The following is a 22,453-nucleotide window of genomic DNA, read 5'->3' on the forward strand; positions in this document are numbered from 1 at the left end:
GAAAAATACCTTACATATATAGTGCATTCGGGAAAATATTCAGACCCCTTGACTTTTTTCACATTTTGTTACAGCCTTATTCTGGTGCTCCCAAGTGGCACAGCGGTCTAAGATACTGAATCTCAATGCTAGAGGCGTCACTACAGACCCTGGTTAGATTCCTGGCTGTATCACAACCGGCAGTGATTGGGAGTCCCATAGGGCGGCGCACAATTGGCCTAGCGTTGTCCGGGTTAGGGTTTGGCTGGGGTAGGCCGTCATTGTAAATAAGAATTTGTTCTTAACTGACTTGCCTAGTTCAATAAAGGTTAAATAAAAATAAATAAACACATTCTAAAATGAATTAAATAAATAAAAATCCTCATCAATCTTTGCTATGGGACTTGAAATCGAGCTCAGGTAAAATGGCTCTTTCCATTGATCATCCTTGAGATGTTTCTACAACTTGATTGGAGTCCACCTGTGGTAAATTCAATTGATTGTACATGATTTGGAAAGGTACACGCCTGTTTATAATAGGACCCACAGTTGACAGTGCATGTCAGAGCAAAAACCAAGCCACGAGGTCGAAGGAATTGTCCGTAGAGCTCCGAGACAGGATTGTGTCGAGGCACAGGTCTGGGGAAGAGTACCAAAACATTTCTGCAGCATTGAAGGTCCCCAAGAACACAGTGGCCTCCATCATTCTTAAATGGAAGAAGTTTGGAACCACCAAGAGTCTTCCTAGATCTATCCCCTCGGCCAAACTGTGCAATCGGGGGAGAAGTACCTTGGTCAGGAAGGTGACCAAGAACCCGATGGTCACTCTGACAGAGCTCCAGAGTTTCTCTGTGGATGTTTTCAGCGACAAGGACTGGGAGACAGGATCGAGGGAAAGACGGACGGAGCAAAGTACAGAGAGATCCTTGATGAAAACCTGCTCCAGAGTTCTCAGGACCTCAGACTGGGGCGAAGGTTCACCTTCCAACAGGACAAAGACCCTAAGCACTGTCATGACGTTGGCCTCTTTGGGTATAGCAAGCCCATCCCCCTCTCCCTGCCTCCCCCTTGCCTCCTTCAACTAGGTTGATGTGGTCAGAGAGGTCTTAAATTACTGAGAATCTACTCATGGACACATAGTATAGAGAGAGTAGATTTTCATGGAGAACAAAGGAAATCCTTCCACCTCACAGAACTTGAGGTACGAAGAAATTTCATGTTTTGGAGAAAGTATAAAAGATTGGTGAAGAATCCAGCTACGAACTGGTCCGTTTGTCACAACTTGGAGAAGCTCATGGGAGACAGTGTGGCCACATTACCATAACGCTGTTTATATAATAGCCCCAGATATGAGGTTTACATCTAATTGTTGTATAAGATGAATGAGTGAGTATGATACTGTTTACACAATTTTACAATGTGATTTTGGACTGTTTAATGAAGGAAAACTCAAAAAGGGAATTGGATTTGAACTAAATCAGAGGACCGCCCCTGAGCCCAGTTAGGGTCAGACATCCTGGGACAGACCTTTTCTGCCATTCCGAATAAAAACCCCACTCTGGTTTTCGATCAGCAGACCGAGCTTACCTCAATTACGAGATGGCTAAAGGTTGCAGACCATGTTTCTCTCCATTAGTAGGACAAAGGTTGTAGACCATTGCTGAATCTTTTAACCATACAACGTGGTTAAACTCTTAGACTATCGATACCGACAGAATAAGAACAAGTCTTTGATATGAATTACTAGTCTGCAGCTAGGAATTCGGTATCATTGAACGCGAAGAACGACAACCGCCGAAACATCCATTCTATAACGAATGTCACTCTGAACAATCCCCTCTAACCACAACCGAGAGAGAGGGAGAGAGACGGACAATTCTACAAAAGAAACAAACTTTTCACCAGCGATCAAAACAACACAATATATATATATTGATTGCAATTGTTCCCGAATGAGTGAGCGTTCATGTGCAAAGGATTAGCATTTCAATTGTTATATTTATCACTTTGTAGTGACTTCTTAGCTGACCCCCACTTCACCTTTTGTCTAACAAGCCGCCATGCCGGTTTAGCCCACTAGGGAACATTCTCCTATCATTTCATGTAACCACATTTACCTTGTTTGTTTGTTTGTTTATGCATTTCTGTGAATTACTTGGTTAGTAATAAATAAATGATTTAAGACAATTGATGTATGGATGACTCATAGTGAAGACTGGGTTTGTGCAGATAACCAACAATTTACGACGTTTGGAATGAGACTAATGTGAGGTAAAGTAAATAATTCATTAATTCGAAGACTAATTGATCAGATAAAATATCTGAAAAGTTATTTTAGGAAATTATAACTTTGTTATCTGAATATTTTTCCTTGGTGCCCCTACTTCCTAGTAATTACGGTTACATGATTAATCAGTCTAATCGCGTAATAACTAATTACAGAGAATCTTTGATAAAAACTATCAGTCTTCAGTTAATGATAGTAAAGACACGACAGCACACAGCCAAGACAACGCAAGAGTGGCTTCGGGGCAAATCCCTGAATGTCCTTGAGTGGCCCAGCCAGAGCCCAAACTTGAACCTGATCGAACATCTCTGGAGAGACCTGAAAATAGCTGTGCCGTGATGCTTCCCATCCAACCTGACAGAGCTTGAGTGGATCTGCAGAGGATATTGAGAGAAACTCTACAAATATAGGTAGGCCAAGCTTGTAGCGTCATACCCAAGAAGGCTAGAGGCTGTAATCGCTGCCAAAGGTGCTTCAACAAAGTATTGAATAAAGGGTCTGAATATTTATGTAAATGTGATATTTCATTATGTTTTATATACATTTACAAAACATAAAAAACTGTTTTTGCTTTGTCATTATTGGGTATTGTGTGTAGATTGATGAGAGAAAAAACCCAGATTTAATCCATTTTAGAATAAGGCTGTAACGTAACAAAAATGTGGAAAGAGTTAAAGGATCTGAATACTTTCCGAAGGCACTGTATGTTCTTTCAAACCAACCAATTTAACAAAACACTGACTCAATACTCATATCATGTCTAATAGCATTAGTGTGTGTGTGTGAACTTTGCCCAAAAACCCTACTAATGTTGATACTTCATGTGCTATGTTTCAGTTTGTTTACAGTTTTACATGGTCAGGCTTGTTTTAACCCAGGTCCCTTTAAATCCCCTCAACTGAGCCAAGCGTGGCAGCAGGTCCTGGCTACGTATTAGCACTATATTCCCTATACTCTGCAATACTTTTGACCAGACCTATTCCCAATATAGTGCATAGGGCTCTGGTCAAAAGTAGTGTACTATGTAGGGAATAGGTGTGTCATTTGGAACGCACACTGTTTTTCTCTCTAACAGAGCTTTACTTTTCTGGTTCCTGCTTTACTACAGTCTCTGGGTCTTAGTAGGCATATATGCTAAACAGAACCACTCTCTGAGTTCACAGGAGATGTTTACTCTGGAGGAATTAGGCCTACTCTAATCAAATCACCCACAGAATCCCTAGCAGGAAGTAGTTGGATGCCGCATCAAGCACCATGCAGAAATAAAAGCCTACATTCATCAACCTCTAGCTAAAGCCTCTTATCTTACAACAACAACACTTAGCTACTCCAAACGTTACCTCTGATGTAGTTACAGTGCCTTGCGAAAGTATTCGGCCCCCTTGAACTTTGCGACCTTTTGCCACATTTCAGGCTTCAAACATAAAGATATAAAACTGTATTTTTTTGTGAAGAATCAACAACAAGTGGGACACAATCATGAAGTGGAACGACATTTATTGGATATTTCAAACTTTTTTAACAAATCAAAAACTGAAAAATTGGGCGTGCAAAATTATTCAGCCCCCTTAAGTTAATACTTTGTAGCGCCACCTTTTGCTGCGATTACAGCTGTAAGTCGCTTGGGGTATGTCTCTATCAGTTTTGCACATCGAGAGACTGACATTTTTTCCCATTCCTCCTTGCAAAACAGCTCGAGCTCAGTGAGGTTGGATGGAGAGCATTTGTGAACAGCAGTTTTCAGTTCTTTCCACAGATTCTCGATTGGATTCAGGTCTGGACTTTGACTTGGCCATTCTAACACCTGGATATGTTTATTTTTGAACCATTCCATTGTAGATTTTGCTTTATGTTTTGGATCATTGTCTTGTTGGAAGACAAATCTCTGTCCCAGTCTCAGGTCTTTTGCAGACTCCATCAGGTTTTCTTCCAGAATGGTCCTGTATTTGGCTCCATCCATCTTCCCATCAATTTTAACCATCTTCCCTGTCCCTGCTGAAGAAAAGCAGGCCCAAACCATGATGCTGCCACCACCATGTTTGACAGTGGGGATGGTGTGTTCAGCTGTGTTGCTTTTACGCCAAACATAACGTTTTGCATTGTTGACAAAATATTAAATTTTGGTTTCATCTGACCAGAGCACCTTCTTCCACATGTTTGGTGTGTCTCCCAGGTGGCTTTTGGCAAACTTTAAACGACACTTTTTATGGATATCTTTAAGAAATGGCTTTCTTCTTGCCACTCTTCCATAAAGGCCAGATTTGTGCAATATATGACTGATTGTTGTCCTATGGACAGAGTCTCCCACCTCAGCTGTAGATATCTGCAGTTCATCCAGAGTGATCATGGGCCTCTTGGCTGCATCTCTGATCAGTCTTCTCCTTGTATGAGCTGAAAGTTTAGAGGGACGGCCAGGTCTTGGTAGATTTGCAGTGGTCTGATACTCCTTCCATTTCAATATTATCGCTTGCACAGTGCTCCTTGGGATGTTTAAATCTTGGGAAATCTTTTTGTATCCAAATCCGGCTTTAAACTTCTTCACAACAGTATCTCGGACCTGCCTGGTGTGTTCCTTGTTCTTCATGATGCTCTCTGCGCTTTTAACAGACCTCTGAGACTATCACAGTGCAGGTGCATTTATACGGAGACTTGATTACACACAAGTGGATTGTATTTATCATCATTAGTCATTTAGGTCAACATTGGATCATTCAGAGATCCTCACTGAACTTCTGGAGAGAGTTTGCTGCACTGAAAGTAAAGGGGCTGAATAATTTTGCACGCCCAATTTTTCAGTTTTTGATTTGTTACAAAAGTTTGAAATATCCAATAAATGTCGTTCCACTTCATGATTGTGTCCCACTTGTTGTTGATTCTTCACAAAAAAATACAGTTTTATATCTTTATGTTTGAAGCCTGAAATGTGGCAAAAGGTCGCAAAGTTCAAGGGGGCCGAATACTTTCGCAAGGCACTGTATATCACTGGGTATTACTTATTAACGAGTGTGATGATGTGCCTGAGAGCTATTCCCAGGTGGGGACGTTTCCCTTCAGTTTCCCCGCACAAATGTTCAGATTTGTTGGTAGCCTACCAACATTTTCTAACCTGATATTCATTGAAACATTATGCTTTGTATTATATAAGAACACAAAAGCAAGAGTCTGGTTTTCATTTAATTTATTTAGAAATGTTTAGTGTTTGTATTTCTTTTGTTTGGTATCACCAACTTCTCTTGGCCTACTCACCATGGCTGCTGAACTGGTTTCCTACAGCTTTAGGTTGTGCCACTCTCGTTAGCAGGGTTGGGGAGTAACAGATTACATGTAATCCGTTACATGTAAGGGAATACCAAAAAAAATGGTAATGTAATCCATTATGTTACCAGCCAAAATATTGCAATCAGATTACAGATACTTTTGAAAAAATAGATGATTACTTCGACGATTACTATTCAATTCAGAGAGGATGTTGACAGCATTTCTTCAAATCAGCATTGAAAAAAGGGTGCAAGTTTAAGTTTGTTCCAGTCAGAGACCATTATTTTCAACTCGAATCAATGAGCCCAATCAGTCATCCATGACAACAAAATCATAAACAACAGAGTAGGGCTGGCTAATAAGTCCTTAGTTTCGGGGTTATACTCAGGTAAAACAATTTGGCTAACCTATACTTCCATATTTCCAGGTCCTATTCTTGAAGATCAAGGGGAATAACATTTATTGGAATGACTGAAATTCTGACAGACTTTATTTTTTAAATGTAAAGATTGAATCGTATTATTATATGTAGTAGAAAGCGATGGGTTAGAAGAAGCCTACATAACCAACTCATAAAATAACATTTTACATCTGTATATGGCCAGCTATGTAAACTTTAACATTGATTTATCCTGCAATAGATGTCATTCAATTGGTAACATACATTTTTGTTGTCTTCTAATGACACTTAAGGGGAAAGTAATCTAAAAGTAACAGAATGTAATCAGATTACGTTACAGATTTTGGGTCATCCAAAAGTTACATTACCGATTACAATTTTGGACAGGTAACTAGTAACTGTAATGGATTACATTTAGAAAGTAACCTACCCAACCCTGCTCATTAGTTGGTTTCTCCCATTTCGGGGTGTTTTCATTGTTTATTGTAAATTCTAGTGTCTATGCATATTATGTCATTATTTGACCTGCTAATTGTTGCCCATTATTATGTAAAACGAGTGCCATACTATTGCCATTGCAAATCACTGTATTGAGAATGTACCTGTTTAGGTGATGCATGGGTTTAAATGAGAGGATAGGGCAGGTCCTTTTAGGATGCTCAGCTGCCATAGAGAATGATAGAGTCCTCTAGTGACCTAAAGGCAATTTTAGCATGGTCAGCGCCATTTTAAAGCAATGGCGCTGCCAATGCTGTCACAGATGCTATAATGGCACAGATATAAAGATGAGTCCTCTATCTATGGAAACTGCTTTTTAGGTAACACTTGGATTCTTCTCAGAATGCTTTTATTTTATTTAACCAGGTTAGTCAGTTAAGAGCAAATTCTTATTTATAGTGAGGGCCTAGGAACAGCGGGTTAACTGCTTTGTTCAGGGGCAGAAGAACAGATTTTTACCATGTCAGCTTGGGGATTTGATCTAGCAACCTTTCAGTTACAGGCCCAACACTCTAACCACTAGGCTACCTACTGCCCGTAGAATAGCATTCTCTATGCCTCATGGCAATAATGTGTAGAAATGCAGGACATGACCTTTAAAACAGCAACATTTTCTCTCAGCCTCATGGCAAGATGTGTAGAATAGCATGATTAGTTATATAATTGCAAATGTTTGTCTTTGCCCCATGGCAAAATGTGTAGAATTGTGGGAAGTTAGCTGCTCAGACCTTGCTGTTACTATAGCTCTGACATACTATACTCAGATATGTGAGTTCATGGGCATAGCCTTTGTCCTCAAGATAATATTACTATTTTGGCCAACTAGGTTTATTGTTTCTCAACCAAGTATTTTTGTCTACTATTTTCCATAAACAATGTATTTTGTATCTTGATTCAGTCTTGAACATTACCTGTACTGTTAAATAACGACCACCTGTTTTTGCAGGTGATCCTCAATTGTTGCTGTCTAATCTCACAGCAAAGCAACACACTTACCGAGCGCATGCACACACACACACACACACACACACACACACACACACACACACACACACACACACACACACACACACACACACACACACACACACACACACACACACACACAGAGCACATGTGGCCCCTAATTATAGAAAATGGCCCAGTTCAAGGCTAAAGAAAATATGGACACTTTGTTAACTGCTGCAATATCTGCTCTGGACTGCACTGTGAATGGAAAACATGCCTCATTTTTCAAATCAAAGCAGGTTTTTTAAATAACCTTTAAGTGTTATTAACCTGCTTGCACCAATTGATTTCACATCGCTGAAAGCAGAATGAGTCTTTACTGTGCCGCAGTCCTTCAGTGGGAGAGTGGGCACATTCTGTCTACGTCCCAAATAGCACCCTATTCTCTAGATAGAGCACTACTTTTGACAAGCCCTGGTCAAAAGTAGTGCACTAAATAGGGAATAGGGTGATATTTGGGAAGCAGACCTGAGACACATAATCTGTCTAAACAAACGCTGCTGCCGTCCTCCATTAGCCTGAGCCTCCACGTCACAGAAGGGTGCCAGAGTTCAGAGCTAAACAATCTGAAATAAAGGCCACTGTCAAACAGAGTAAACAGCAGCGCTGCCCACAGATGAAACAATCCCAGATGGTCCATCTACTACCAGCCTGTTTCATCTCCTGAACCACGATTGTGTCCCACATGGCATCCTATTCCCTAAATAGTGCACTACTTTTGACAAGAGCCCTATGGGGAACCTTATGTGCCCTGGTCAAAAATAGTACACTATTTAGGGAACAGGGTGCTATTTCAAATCAAATATTAGGTATAGACTAACAGTGAAATGCTTACTTACTTTTCAAACAATGAAGAGTTAAAGATAAGATCAACATTTAAATAAAACATTTGAATAGTGACACGAGGAATAAGTACACAGTGAATACCTAATAAAAATAAAGGGTACAAAAACAGAGTCGATGTGCAGGGGTGCAAGGTAATTGAGGTAGCTATGTACAGTACTGTAAATATAGGTAGGGGTGTGTTCGTGTGTGTGTGTGCGCATGTGTGTTGGGGTGTCAGTGTAAGAATGTGCGAAGAGACAACGACTTGAGAGGCGTCCAATTGTTCCAAGTGTAAGAACATGCAATTATTACTGATCAATCCTCTCAATGCTGCAATCACATAACAGAGATAACTGAGATATGATACAGGCTTATCTCTGTAAATACAACATTTGTTCATAGTTTTGTGAATAATTCATAGGAGAGAAGAAGAAAGTTAAATATTTAGCAGAAGTAAAGCAGTGCTTGGGAATAACATTCTCAATGAGACTCATACAGTATAAGAACTTAATTTAATCTTGTAAATCTTAATCTTATTTAACTCGAACCTCATAACAGATGTTTGATAAGAGATATTTCCGTTAAACAAAAGTAAAGCTAGACAAAGCACAAGTCCAAAGATATTCCCCCGATTATCCCTGTATCTCTTCAAAACACTGTTCCAACTAAGTACAGGTCTGTTTCTGAACCGTGCTTTATCAGAAGGTCTAAACTCAGTGTAGCTTTCACACTCAGGTAGTGTTCCAAATGGCACCCTATTCCCTACACTTTGACTAGGGCTGATTGGGCTCTGGTCAAAGTAGTGCACCATATACAGTAGGCAATAGGGTGGCATTTGGGATACACTATATGCAATAGGGTGCCATTTGGGATGCCGACACAGAATAATCAAAGCTAGTCACCAGCCAGGACTGTATGATCGCAAATCCTGAAAATGATCTTCAAATTCCATGTCAAGACACCAGCTAATTCCAATAAAACTTATGAGCCTTGAAGAGCCGAGTGTTTGGCTGGGAGGGGGTTGGGACGCTGGGGCACTAGGGAGGGGAGCATGGGGCAAATTGGGGCGCCAGAGTCTCTCCACAAAGGAAACCACAGAGTGAATTGTTAATCCGGACTGAATGGATATTAACATGACATGCATGAAGTAAAACTACACAAACAATCTGAATACTGTATATTAAGGCCCGGCTGAAACAGAGCTGTCTGCAGCCACATTCGAAGGTGCCACATTTCTGCATACTGTGGCAATGGAGACCAGAGAGTCAGCCATGTGTCCCAAATGGCACCCTATTCCCTTTATAGTGCACTATTTCTGACCAAAGGTAGTGCACTAGTATAAAACAAATAGGGTGCAATTTGGGCAGCAGACAAAGTGCTTCCACAGGGGCAGGTCAAGGGAACAGGAAAGGTGCAGGTCAAGGGGCCAGGGAGGGGCAGGTTAAGTTAAGGGGCCAGGGAAAGGGGCAGGTTAAGGGGCAGGTTAAGGGGCCAGGAAAGGGGCAGGTCAAGGGGCAGGTCAAAGGGGCAGGTTAAGGGGCCAGGGAAAGGGGCAGGTTAAGGGGCAGGTTAAGGGGCAGGTCAAAGGACCAGGGAAGGGGCAGGTTAAGGGGCAGGTCAAAGAACCAGGGAAAGGGGCAGGTTAAGGGGCCAGGGAAGGGGCAGGTCAAGGGGCCAGGGAAGGGGCAGGTTAAGGGGCAGGTCAAAGGACCAGGGAAAGGGGCAGGTTAAGGGGCCAGGGAAAGGGGCGGGTTAAGGGGCCAGGGAAAGGGGCAGGTTAAGGGGCCAGGGAAAGGGGCAGGTCAAGGGGCCAGGGAAAGGGGCAGGTTAAGGGGCAGGTCAAAGGACCAGGGAAAGGGGCAGGTTAAGGGGCCAGGGAAAGGGGCAGGTTAAGGGGCAGGTCAAGGGGCCATGGCAAGGGGCAGGTCAAAGGGCCAGGGAAAGGGGCAGGTTAAGGGGCAGGTTAAGGGGCCAGGGAAGGGGCAGGTTAAGGGGCAGGTCAAAGGACCAGGGAAAGGGGCAGGTTAAGGGGCCAGGGGAGGGGCAGGTTAAGGGGCCAGGGAAAGGGGCCAGGGAAAGAGGCTGGTCAAAGGACCAGGGAAAGGGGCAGGTTAAGGGGCCAGGAAAAGGGGCAGGTTAAGGGGCAGGTTAAGGGGCAGGTCAAAGGACCAGGGAAGGGGCAGGTTAAGGGGCAGGTCAAAGGGGCAGGTTAAGGGGCCAGGGAAAGGGGCAGGTTAAGGGGCATGTTAAGGGGCAGGTCAAAGGACCAGGGAAGGGGCAGGTTAAGGGGCAGGTCAAAGGACCAGGGAAAGGGGCAGGTTAAGGGGCCAGGGAAGGGGCAGGTCAAGGGGCCAGGGAAGGGGCAGGTTAAGGGGCAGGTCAAAGGACCAGGGAAAGGGGCAGGTTAAGGGGCCAGGGAAAGGGGCGGGTTAAGGGGCCAGGGAAAGGGGCAGGTTAAGGGGCCAGGGAAAGGGGCAGGTCAAGGGGCCAGGGAAAGGGGCAGGTTAAGGGGCAGGTCAAAGGACCAGGGAAAGGGGCAGGTTAAGGGGCCAGGGAAAGGGGCAGGTTAAGGGGCAGGTCAAGGGGTCATGGCAAGGGGCAGGTCAAAGGGCCAGGGAAAGGGGCAGGTTAAGGGGCAGGTTAAGGGGCCAGGGAAGGGGCAGGTTAAGGGGCAGGTCAAAGGACCAGGGAAAGGGGCAGGTTAAGGGGCCAGGGGAGGGGCAGGTTAAGGGGCCAGGGAAAGGGGCCAGGGAAAGAGGCTGGTCAAAGGACCAGGGAAAGGGGCAGGTTTAGGGGCCAGGGAAAGGGGCTGGTCAAAGGACCAGGGAAAGGGGCAGGTTAAGGGGTCAGGGAAAGGGGCGGGGCAAGGGGCCATGCATGGCAAGGGGCGGGGCAAGGGGCCATGCATGGCAAGGGGCAGGTCAAGGGGCCAGGGAAAATAGCAGGTCAGGGGCCCAGGGAAAGGGGCAGGTCAAGGGAAGGGGCAGGTCAAGGGGCAGGCCAAGGGGCCAGGGAAAATAGCAGGTCAAGGGCCCAGGGAAAGGGGCAGGTCAAGGGGCCAGGGCGGGGCAGGTTAAGGGGCCATTGAAAGGGGCAGGTCAAGGGGCCAGGGAAGGGGCAGGTCAAGGGGCAGGTCAAAGGACCAGGGACAGGGCAGGTCAAGGGGCCAGGGAAGGGCCAGGGAAAGGGGCTGGTTAAGGGGCCAGGGAAAGGGGTGGGTCAAGGGGCCAGGGAAAGGGGCGGGTCAAGGGGCCAGGAAAAGGGGCGGGTCAAGGGGCCAGGGAAAGGGGCGGGTCAAGGGGCCATGCATGGCAAGGGGCAGGTCAAGGGGCCATGCATGGCAAGGGGCAGGTCAAAGGGCCATGGCAAGGGGAAGGTCAAGGGGCCATGGCAAGGGGCAGGTCAAGGGGCCAGGGAAGGGGCAGGTCAAGGGGCCATGGCAAGGGGAAGGTCAAGGGGCCAGGGAAGGGGCAGGTCAAGGGCCCAGGGAAAGAGGCAGGTTAAGGGGCAGGTCAAGGGGCCAGGGGAGGGGCAGGTCAAGGGGCCAGGGAAAATAGCAGGTCAAGGGCCCAGGGAAAGAGGCAGGTTAAGGGGCAGGTAAAGGGGCCAGGGAAGGGGCAGGTCAAGGGGCCAGGAAAAGCCATCCCCATCACAGAGCTCTGATGTGTGCGCTGTGTGTTCCCTGGCTGTCCATGCACTCCCTCCCCTGGCCATTACAAACACACAGAGCATTGGAAAAACACACGGCGCCTCCGTTCACACGCACACACACACACACGCACACACACACGTCCAGGAAAAGCAAGATCATCTCTTTCCCACATAAACGGAGACCGAATCAGACGGACCTGCCTACGGTATTTGTTGGTTAGGGTGTTTATGTAAGACGCTGTGCGAGCGAACAGAGAAAAACATGCACTCCTCTTCAGGCCTTTGAACATGATCCTGTCAGATTTGATGTTGCTGTGGGCGTGGCTGTATTGGGCCGATTGCGTGATTAGAAACACATGGGCACAGTTATCAGAAAGAGGAGCTGGAGGCTGGCTCCTGACCACATACAGCTGAGAGTAGAGGTCAACTCCTATGGTTTTGTTCTCAGATGAATGACTCACATGTCAACCCTACAAGGCCTACTGTGCCGTTAGTAGCAAGCTTGCTTTAGACTTCACATGAATTGACTTCCTACACTACTGTTCAAAAGTTTGGGGTCACTTAGAAATATCCTTATATAAATGTTTTTGTCCATTAAAATAACATCAATTTGATCAGAAATTGTATTTATTTATTTTATTTCACCTTTATTTAACCAGGTAGGCAAGTTGAGAACAAGTTCTCATTTACAGTTGCGACCTGGAAAGGATAAAGCAAAGCAATTCGACATATACAACAACAGAGTTACACAGAGTAAAACAAACATACAGTCAATAATACTGTAGGAAAATAAGTCTATATACAATGTGAGCAAATGAGGTGAGACAAGGGAGGTAAAGGCAAAAAAAAGGCCATGGTGGTGAAGTAAATACAATATAGCAAGTAAAACACTGGAATGGTAGACTTGCAGTGGAAGAATGTGCAAAGTAGAGATATAAATAATGGGGAGCAACATAAATAAATACAGTAGGGGAAGCGGTAGCTGTTTGGGCTAAATTATAGATGGGCTATGTACAGGTGCAGTTATCTGTGAGCTGCTCTGACAGCTGGTGCTTAAAACTAGTGAGGGAGATAAGTGTTTCCAGTTTCAGAGATTTTTGTAGTTCGTTCCAGTCATTGGCAGCAGAGAACTGGAAGGAGAGGTGGCCAAAGGAAGAATTGGTTTTGGGGGTGACCAGAGAGATATACCTGCTGAAGCACGTGCTACAGGTGGGTGCTGCTACAGTGACCAGCGAGCTGAGATAAGGGGGGACTTTACCTAACAGGGTCTTGTAGATGATCTGGAGCCAGTGGGTTTGGCGACGAGTTTGAAGCGAGGGCCAGCCAACGAGAGCGTACAGGTCGCAGTGGTGGGTAGTATATGGGGCTTTGGTGACAAAATGGATGGCACTGTGATAGACTGCATCCAATTTATTGAGTAGGGTATTGGAGGCTATTTTGTAAATGACACCCCCGAAGTCGAGGATCGGTAGGATGGTCAGTTTTACTGGTATGGGTATGTTTGGCAGTATGAGTAAAGGATGCTTTGTTTGCGAAATAGGAAGCCAATTCTAGATATTTAACTTTGGATTGGAGATGTTTGATGTGAGTCTGGAAGGAGATATAAATACACTGTAGACATTGTTAATGTTGTAAATGACTATTGTATCTGGAAACGGCTGTTTTTTAATGGAATATCTACATAGGAGTACAGAGGCCCATTATCAGCAACCATCACTCCTGTGTTCCAATGGCACGTTGTGTTAGCTAATCCAAGTTCATCATTTAAAAGGCTAATTGATCATTAGAAAACCCTTTTGCAATTATGTTAGCACAGCTGAAAACTGTTGTTCTGGTTAAAGAACCAATAAAACTGTCCTTCTTTAGACTAGTTGAGTATCTGGAGCATAAGGATTTGTTGGTTCAATTACAGGCTCAAAATTGCCAGAAACAAATTACTTTCTTCTGAAACTCGTCAGTCTATTCCGTTGAAAATCTGCCGTTTCCAGCTACATTAGTCATTTACAACATTAACAATGTCTACACTGTATTTCTTCTTTACACTGTATTTTTTGGTAGTGTATGTATCACTTCAACTGCAACTAGCAATTACTACAGTTATCTGTTGTGTCAACATATAGGTATGTTATTATCCCTAGTTAACACAATCACAAGATTAACTAATCTCGTCATCAAATATAAACTGTGCAATTTATACTACAGTAATAGACTGTAGTACTCATACTAACTGATGACCAATGCAACTGACCCGAAGTTATCTGTTGTGACATCTTCTAGCATCTTCTCAGTTTCAGTTTCAAGTTGTATTAGTTTCAAGTTGTATATGTACAGTATACACATGGTATACACCGTCCAATGAAATGCTTACGTGCAGGTTCCTTCTTGACAATGCAACAACAATAAATAATAAAAGATAAGAATACGAACGTAAAGTAAATGGCTCGGTAGAATAGAATAAACATTTTAGTATATGTATAATACACAATTTATAGTCCAATATTTACAAGTGTTTTGGGGGAAGGAGGGATGGAGGCCAGTGTGGGCCTTGAGGTCATGGAAGGAGCAATTCCCGTACCAGGCTGTGATACAACCGGTCAGGGCGCTGTCGCTAGACCCAGGGAGCATGCCAAATTTCTTCAGCCGCCTTAGGAAGCAGAGATGCTTTGCGCCCTCTTGACAAGATGGTGTTGGACATGTTGGTCCATGACAAGTCCTCTGTGATGTGGACACAGAGGAACTTAAAACTTGTGACTCTCTCTAGTGCAGTCCCATTGATGTGAATCGGAGCATGTTACCTCCTCTGCTTCCTGAAGTCAACATCAACTCCTTTGTTTTGCTGACGTTGGGAGAGGTAGATGTTCTAAAGATGAACTTACCACCAACCATTCATAGTTCATACTATCAGACGTTTGGCATCCTACTATCATAACAGACACATGCTAAGCAGATCATGCCTTGTGAAATCATTGTCTAGTCTTAACTTCAATCTAAGTGTCTGAAACACTGACGATGATGGGCCTATAAACACCTAGCTGTAGGTACTGTAGGTAGGTAGAGTCTCCTGAAACCACTAGCGTGCGTGTGTTTGTACTGTACACACCCCTCAACCCTGGTCCATGATGGGAAAGCCAGTCCAGAGACTCAAAGGCTCCACTGGCTCGAAGGCTACACTGGCCAACTCGTCTATTGAGCAGATGCTCCACGACTCTCTGTCTTGGGGGAAACATGCTCTGTTACACCAGGGGCCAGTAAAACCATGACAAACCGTACCAGGAGCCAAGACAAGGTCTGCGTCCCAAATGGCACCAATTCCCTATCTAGTACATTACTTTGACCGGGACCTATGTGCCATTTGGGATGCAGTCTAGGGCCTGCCTGGTCAGTCTTAGAGGAACGTTTTCTGGCTGTGTTGTTACAACAATCCTGACAAAAACAACCAGAACATCCATAATTGATTGGCTTTGCTGTGTCAGACCAAGACTAGAGACTGCCAAGTAGATATGACCATCAAAGACTGAGATGGACACTTTCAATGTACAATGCAGCTGCATACCTCTGTTATTACTGTAGTTAGCCTTCATACGATGTTAATATATACTTCTCTGTTACGGCTGTCAAAAACAACAACCAGGAAATCAATCAGAAAGTCTTGGCTCTGGTATGCTGTTGTGTTCACTCCCCTCCATACAGTATGTTATAAACCCTTCATCCTCATCATCACCCCAGGCACACTGCAAATAGAGTCAAATAATTACCTCATCATGGATCTTCTGGGACTTGACTGATGACATAATCATTGGATTGTCATAAAAGCCCCTCCGAGGATTTCGTCTGAGGTTTCCTCCAACAATTCTGCATAATTTCCATCAGTGTTTTCTTTGTAAACTGTATACAGTTTTTATCCTCAGTCCAGCCACTCTACAGTGATTGGCATTAACACAACTCTTTCCTTGGCTTTAGTCTCCTGTGATTGGATCACAGATGTAACCAATGGCTGCTTGCAAAATCATATTCAGGAAATGAATGGCTGATCATCAAGGTACTCTTAGAAAATACACCTAGCACTCATGCCTCCAAATTAGAGGTCGACTGATTAATCGGAATGGCCGATTAATTAGGGCCGATTTCAAGTTTTCATAACAATCGGAAATCGGTATTTTTGGGCGCCGATTTGCCGATGAAAAATACATAAATTTATTTTTTTATACCTTTATTTAACTAGGCAAGTCAGTTAAGAACACATTCTTATTTTCAATGACAGCCTAGGAACGAACGGTGGGTTAACTGCCTCGTTCAGGGGCAGAACGACAGATTTTCACCTTGTCAGCTCGGGGGATCCAATTTTACTGTTAACAAGTCCAACGCAATAACGACTTGCCTCTCTCTCATTGCACTCCACAAGGAGACTGCCTGTTACGCGAATGCAGTAAGCCAAAGTAAGTTGCTAGCTAGCATTAAACTTATCTTATAAAAAACAATCAATCATAATCACTAGTTAACTACACATGGTTGATGATATTACTAGATATTATCTAGTGTGTCCTGCGTTGCATATAATCTGACTGAGCATACAAGCATACAAGTATCTAAGTATCTGACTAAGAGGTGAGCGGTGGTAGGCAGAAGCAAGCGCGTAAACATTCATTCAAACAGCACTTTTGTGCGTTTTGCCAGCAGCTCTTCGTTGTGCGTCAAGCATTGCGCTGTTTATGACTTCAAGCCTATCAACTCCCGAGATGAGGCTGGTGTAACCGAAGTGAAATGGCTAGCTAGTTAGCGCGCGCTAATAGTGTTTCAAACGTCACTCGCTCTGAGCCTTCTAGTAGTTGTTCCCCTTGCTCTGCATGGGTGACGCTGCTTCGATGGTGGCTGTTGTCGTTTTGTTGCTGGTTCGAGCCCAGGGAGGAGCGTGGAGAGGGATGGAAGCTATACTGTTACACTGGCAATACTAAAGTGCCTATAAGAACATCCAATAGTCAAAGGTTAATGAAATACAAATGGTATAGAGGGAAATAGTCCTATAATTCCTATAATAACTACAACCTAAAACTTCTTACCTGGGAATATTGAAGACTCATGTTAAAAGGAACCACCAGCTTTCATATGTTCTCATGTTCTGAGCAAGGAACTTAAACGTTAGCTTTCTAACATGGCACATATTGCACTTTTACCTTCTTCTCCAACACTTTGTTTTTTCATTATTTGAACCAAATTGAACATGTTTCATTATTTACTTGAGGCTAAATTGATTTAATAAGTGTTCATTCAGTATTGTTGTAATTGTCATTATTAAAAAAATAATAATAAATGATTAATCGGTATTGGCGTTGAAAAATCATAATCGGTCGACCTCTACTCCAAAGATCCTGTAGGCTTTAGCTCAGTGAGCTAGCACAGTCTTTTGGCATGCCCTCTGTTTCTATAAGAAAACACCAAATGATACAATGAGCTATCTATCTCACATGGGGCTTCACTGATAGGAGATATGTTTGGCATTCCTCTCCAGCGGGGGCTAATGACTGTCATTGTTACCTTAACTATTATTATTATCGATGAGGACCAGGAACATTCCTTGGCTCTCCCTTCAAAATGGATACGATGTGACATAGGTACACAATGTGTTGCAGGGTGCTTTAACACAACACTGACACCCAGGAGGGAAACCCCCAACATAGTGTTTTAACTGATGAATGGGTGGAGAGAGAGATAAAAGGGGAGGAACGTCAGCATACTGGTCTTACAGACAGTGCTCCAGGACAATAGAGAAGGAGGATGACTCTGGAGCACCATGGAAACCAGCATACTAACAGATAGAGGCTGAGTCCAGAAGGGTACCTTATTCCCCATATCGAGTGCATTACTTTAGACCAGAGCCTTATGGTCAGAGAATATGGGCTATGAACCTATGAGATGAGACCTGTGGGCTCTGGTCAAAAGTAATGCACTATAAAAGGAATAGGGTGCCATTTCAAGTGCAAACAATCTGTTTAGGGATATGGAACCCAATTGAGTTCAAATGAATGAATTAGACATTTGTGAAAGGATTGCAAGGAACACAGTGATTCACTTCACACCTTAATGTACAGAGCCTTGTTGACACTGTAATGCATATGACCTACTGCAACCTTCTGACTGTCAGTATATAGTACAGGACGAACACTGAATTATGTCACAATGGCACAGCATTACACCCCAGCCAACAATAGAATTCCATGGATAAAACAATTTGAGAGGAATGTTTTGTAGGGAGAGGGGAAAGAAAAAAAAGACCCAATGGCACCCTGTTCCCTATATAGTGCACTAGCCTACTTTTGACCAGAGCCCTATAAAGTGCACTATATAGGGAATAGGGTGCCATTTGGGAAGGACACCAAATACAGTGGAGTGACACCCTAGTGAATTATTTGACTGGTGGAGAGAGTATTATTAAACTAATTGTTTGAGATCGATGCTGTTGGTTATGGTGACGTTGCCAATGAAAATGTGCTCTAAAACAGTATGGACCATGACGGGTAGCCTACCACAGATTTGAATTCTAATCTAAAACATAATATTACTTTCTCAATCATTTCGGGAAACCATGACCAATTGCTTTAAAGGTTTGATGTGTTTTTGTTATAATCATATTAGTGGTGTGTGGTTGTGTGACTGCCTTTTTTAAATGTCTTAAATGATATTAACTGGGAAAGCAAGGGCAGCTAGAAATGTATAGTTCTATCGATGTGTCGATTCTTTGTTACATAATTCGTTTTTGCTAGGAAAGTTTTTTTTTTAAGTTCAAAATGTTGAAATAGGATAACCTACAGTTTAGGATCTCAGCTAGAGCTATAGATCCTACAGTCTACGGTAGGGAGACATTGCCCTCGTGTTCTCTTTTCTCGCATACAATGCAATATAATGTAGGGCCTTTTGTTAAATAGCCCACACATGGATTTTTTTTCTCGAGAAAAAGCTCCCCCCTCGTGGAGAGTTGGCAGCAGTAGCCTAGTGTTATGCCGTCTGAAATAAGTGCTTGCCCCCACAGAGGGAAGCAAAATCACAGAGTTAGAGAGCAGCGAGCAGCGGAGAGGAGAGCACTCTGTCAGGACCAGATGGTTTGGGTTAGAATGAGAATCACTATTCAGGCAGCGGTTCCACCGTTCTGCCTGCCTGTCGATAGCAGTTTCACCAGTCGGGATAATCATCAGCCTATACATAATGTGACAAGCCTAAAAATCACTGACAGCTGTCCTGTCCATAGGTCCTGCTGACTTCTCAAATATACATCAATTGAAGTGTAAAAATTAAATTGAGAGTAAATGTGATAACTGTATAACATATCAGCGTCAAATACCATGTTTAATTTCCTGGAGTCAATTCTACGAAACGTATTTTTGCACTTTGGACCCAAAAGAGTAAAAAAAAGTGTATTAAAAAGAAGAAAAAGAACAAGACAAAATAAAATATTCAGCTTTAAAAGCATCCAAGCTTGAAAATAGTCTCTATTCTGGACATGACAACCATGCTAAGATTTTCTCTCAAGCTTTAGCCTAATAAAACGTCCATGCAACTAGTGCAATGTATAACAATGTATGAACGTATCGCAACAATGTATCAAATGTATCTCAACAATGTATAATTATTACCACGTTGTCTTCAACTAGCAAGGTGAGACAGACATTTGACAGTAGCAAAACCCCGCAACAAGGACTTACATTCATCTGCTTCTTCTCTGCCTCTTTGAGCGCACGTCTGTTAGCAAATATCCCAACTATTAACGGTCGCTTCTTCAAACGAATCCCTTGTGGAGTAAAAAATATAGATTACAAATCTAAATTAAAGTTTAAAAAAAACACTAAATTATATCCATTCCAGAAAGACAAAGCGGTATCCTTTAGAAAGTATCCCTTTGGATGGTGAATGCGTTTTCCCTCCAGCAACCTCCTCTTGTCCCCTATCAGGTACAGGTGACGAGGGATATGCAATTCAAAACAACTTTTTCCGCGAACGTTTCCTTTCTTTGGTTTCAATTTTGTAGTCAGAACGTTATCAACTTCTCGGAATCGGGACAGCATCCACACTAACAGTTACTGGAGCGTCTAGTTGCAGAGCTACTGCCGCTGCTGCCTCTCCTTGCACGGAGTGAAACCCGACACCTCTCTATTGCTATGGACGGCCCTCCTTCAGATTGAGCTAATTTATTCAACAAGTGAAGAAGTGTACGGTTATGTTGTTTGACAGCGCGGTGCTAAAGAGATGCCATGGAGAGAGCAGAGGAGAAGAGAGGAGAATTCTGAACTCTGGTGCCACCAAGCTATGTAAAAGAGAAGTGTATATCATCAGAATGTCTTTGGGTTCTAAATATCTCAAACCTGATGAGCTGATTGGGCTACTCTGACCCACCTGTCTTCGGTAAAGGACCTTTTTGGCATAGTGAAGTAAATTCAATGTTTCAGAAACACAATTATGTAATGGATTAGCAACATATTTGTCATTAACAACATATTTGTCATCAACAAATATTACACAACATCACTGAAAAAGAAAAGGGGCATTTGGACCATAATAAATCTATGCTACAGTAGACCTCCATGACATTGTTATGAAAACAGAATGGTTTTCCCTCTCAGACAATAAAGGGTGTGAAGAACTTCAATAGAATATGTAGAATGCCCAGACAGACACAGCCCTGTTATAAAATAAAGAACAGAGAGAAGAGAGAGCCAGACTACTGGGTTATGTCCCAAATGGCACCATATGCTCTATATATTGGACTATTGGTCTAAAGTAGTGCACTGCCAAGGGAATAGAGTGTTATTTGGGACGCATCCTTGCTCTCATGTTAGAGTCTTGTCACCGAGCCCTGTTCTTCTCTCCTTCTGGCGACTGCTTGGTTGAGAGGAGCATGTTACAGCTCCAGTCATATGCATCCAAAATGGCACCCTACACCCTATTTGGTTTTAAAGTATCAAAAGTCAATGTGATTGCTTTACTTAAGTATCAAAGTAAAAGTACAAGTATAAATAATTTCAAATTCCTTATATTTTCACATTTTAATTTATTTACAGATAGCCAGGGGCACACCAACACTTATACATTTAAAACGAAGCAGTGTTCAGTGAGTCCTCCAGATCAGAGGCAGTAGGGATTACCAGGGATGTTCTCTTGATAAGTGTGTGAATTATAAAATGTTCCTGTCCTGCTAACCATTCAAAATGTAACGAGTACTTTTGGATGTCAGGGGAAATGTATGGAGTGAAAAATACATCATTTTGTTTAGGAATGTAGTGAAGTAAAAGTTGTTAAAAATATAAATAGTAAAGTAAAGTACAGATATCCTGAAAACAACTTAAGTAGTACTTTAAAGTATTTTTACTTAAGTACTTTACACCACTGCTAATCCAGTCTTCTCTCTGGAAGAACCATGGTTTTATCTTCTCCAGAGCCGGAGCCATGGCCTTGGATCACTTCCTGGTACTATGTCACACCCTGATCTGTTTCACCGGTTCTTGTGATTGTCTCCACCCCCTCCTGGTGTCGCTTATTATCCCCGTTGTATTTATCCCTGTGTTTCCTGTCTCTCTTTGCCAGTTTGTCTTGTTTACCAAGTCAACCAGCGGTTTTCCTTGCTCCTATTTTTTCCCCAGTCTCTTTTGGTGCTAGTCCTCCTGGTTTCGACCCTTGCCTGTCCTGACTCCGAACCCGCCTGCCTGACCACTCTGCCTGTTATGTCTTCAAGTCTGCCTATCCCCTTGTACTGATCTGGTTACTGAACCCCTGCCTGGCCTGACCTTGAGACTGCCCTTTGTCTGGTACTGTTTTGACCTCTGACCCGGTTTATGAACTCTCGCCTATCCCCGACCTACCTTTTGCCTACCCCTTGGATTAATAAATATCAGAGCTCAACCATCTGCTTCCTGTGTCTCGCCTTGGGTCCTTATATACTATCAATCAGTAGAAACAGTTGTTTTAAAATCCCAACCTGTCGATCATAAGAGTATGGACGAGGAACCGTGGGTTGGAGTTCATTCACTTCCCTTACTGTGACGGCTGCTTGACATGTCTTGACTGTGAACATCCAGGTCTGAATAGTCACAAAAGTTTCATCTGTTTCCATGTGTGTCCCAAATTTAACTCCTCTAGCTGCCAATACTGTTGTAACGGCCGTTGGTGGAAGAAGGTGAGGACCAAAGCGCAGCGTGGTACATGTTCATCATTTATTAAATGGAACTGAACACTAAATACAAAGTAATAAAAAGAACAACCGAAACAGCTCCGTCAGGTACAAAACATGAAGAAACTACCCACAAAACCCATGTGGGCAAGAGCTACCTAAGTATGGTTCTGAATCAGAGACAACGATAGACAGCTGTCCCTGATTGAGAACCATACCCGGCCAAAAACAAAGAAAAAGGAACATAGAATGCCCACCCTAGTCACACGCCTCTCTATGGCCAGGGCGTGACAACTATGAACATAGTCTTCAGTTATTTCCTACAATGGAGACACATCCATATATTCCCATTCATTTATGTGGCTCTATACATTCAAATGAAATGCATTCTCAC

At 43.2% G+C, this 22,453-nt stretch overlaps 1 protein-coding gene across 1 annotated transcript in view; it reads right to left on the bottom strand.

Annotated features, from left to right (window-relative positions):
* The window catches only part of LOC110507672 (protocadherin-16), a 190,663-nt gene extending 170,636 nt beyond the window's left edge, over nucleotides 1–20,027 (bottom strand). The window contains exon 1 of the mRNA XM_036964819.1: nucleotides 19,601–20,027. The gene's annotated coding sequence lies outside the window, so the exon portion shown is untranslated. The remainder of the gene's footprint in view (nucleotides 1–19,600) is intronic.
* Nucleotides 20,028–22,453: the final 2,426 nt, after the last annotated feature.

Source organism: Oncorhynchus mykiss, chromosome 27, assembly GCF_013265735.2.
Source record: "Oncorhynchus mykiss isolate Arlee chromosome 27, USDA_OmykA_1.1, whole genome shotgun sequence".
Classification (NCBI taxonomy): Eukaryota; Metazoa; Chordata; class Actinopteri; order Salmoniformes; family Salmonidae; genus Oncorhynchus; species Oncorhynchus mykiss.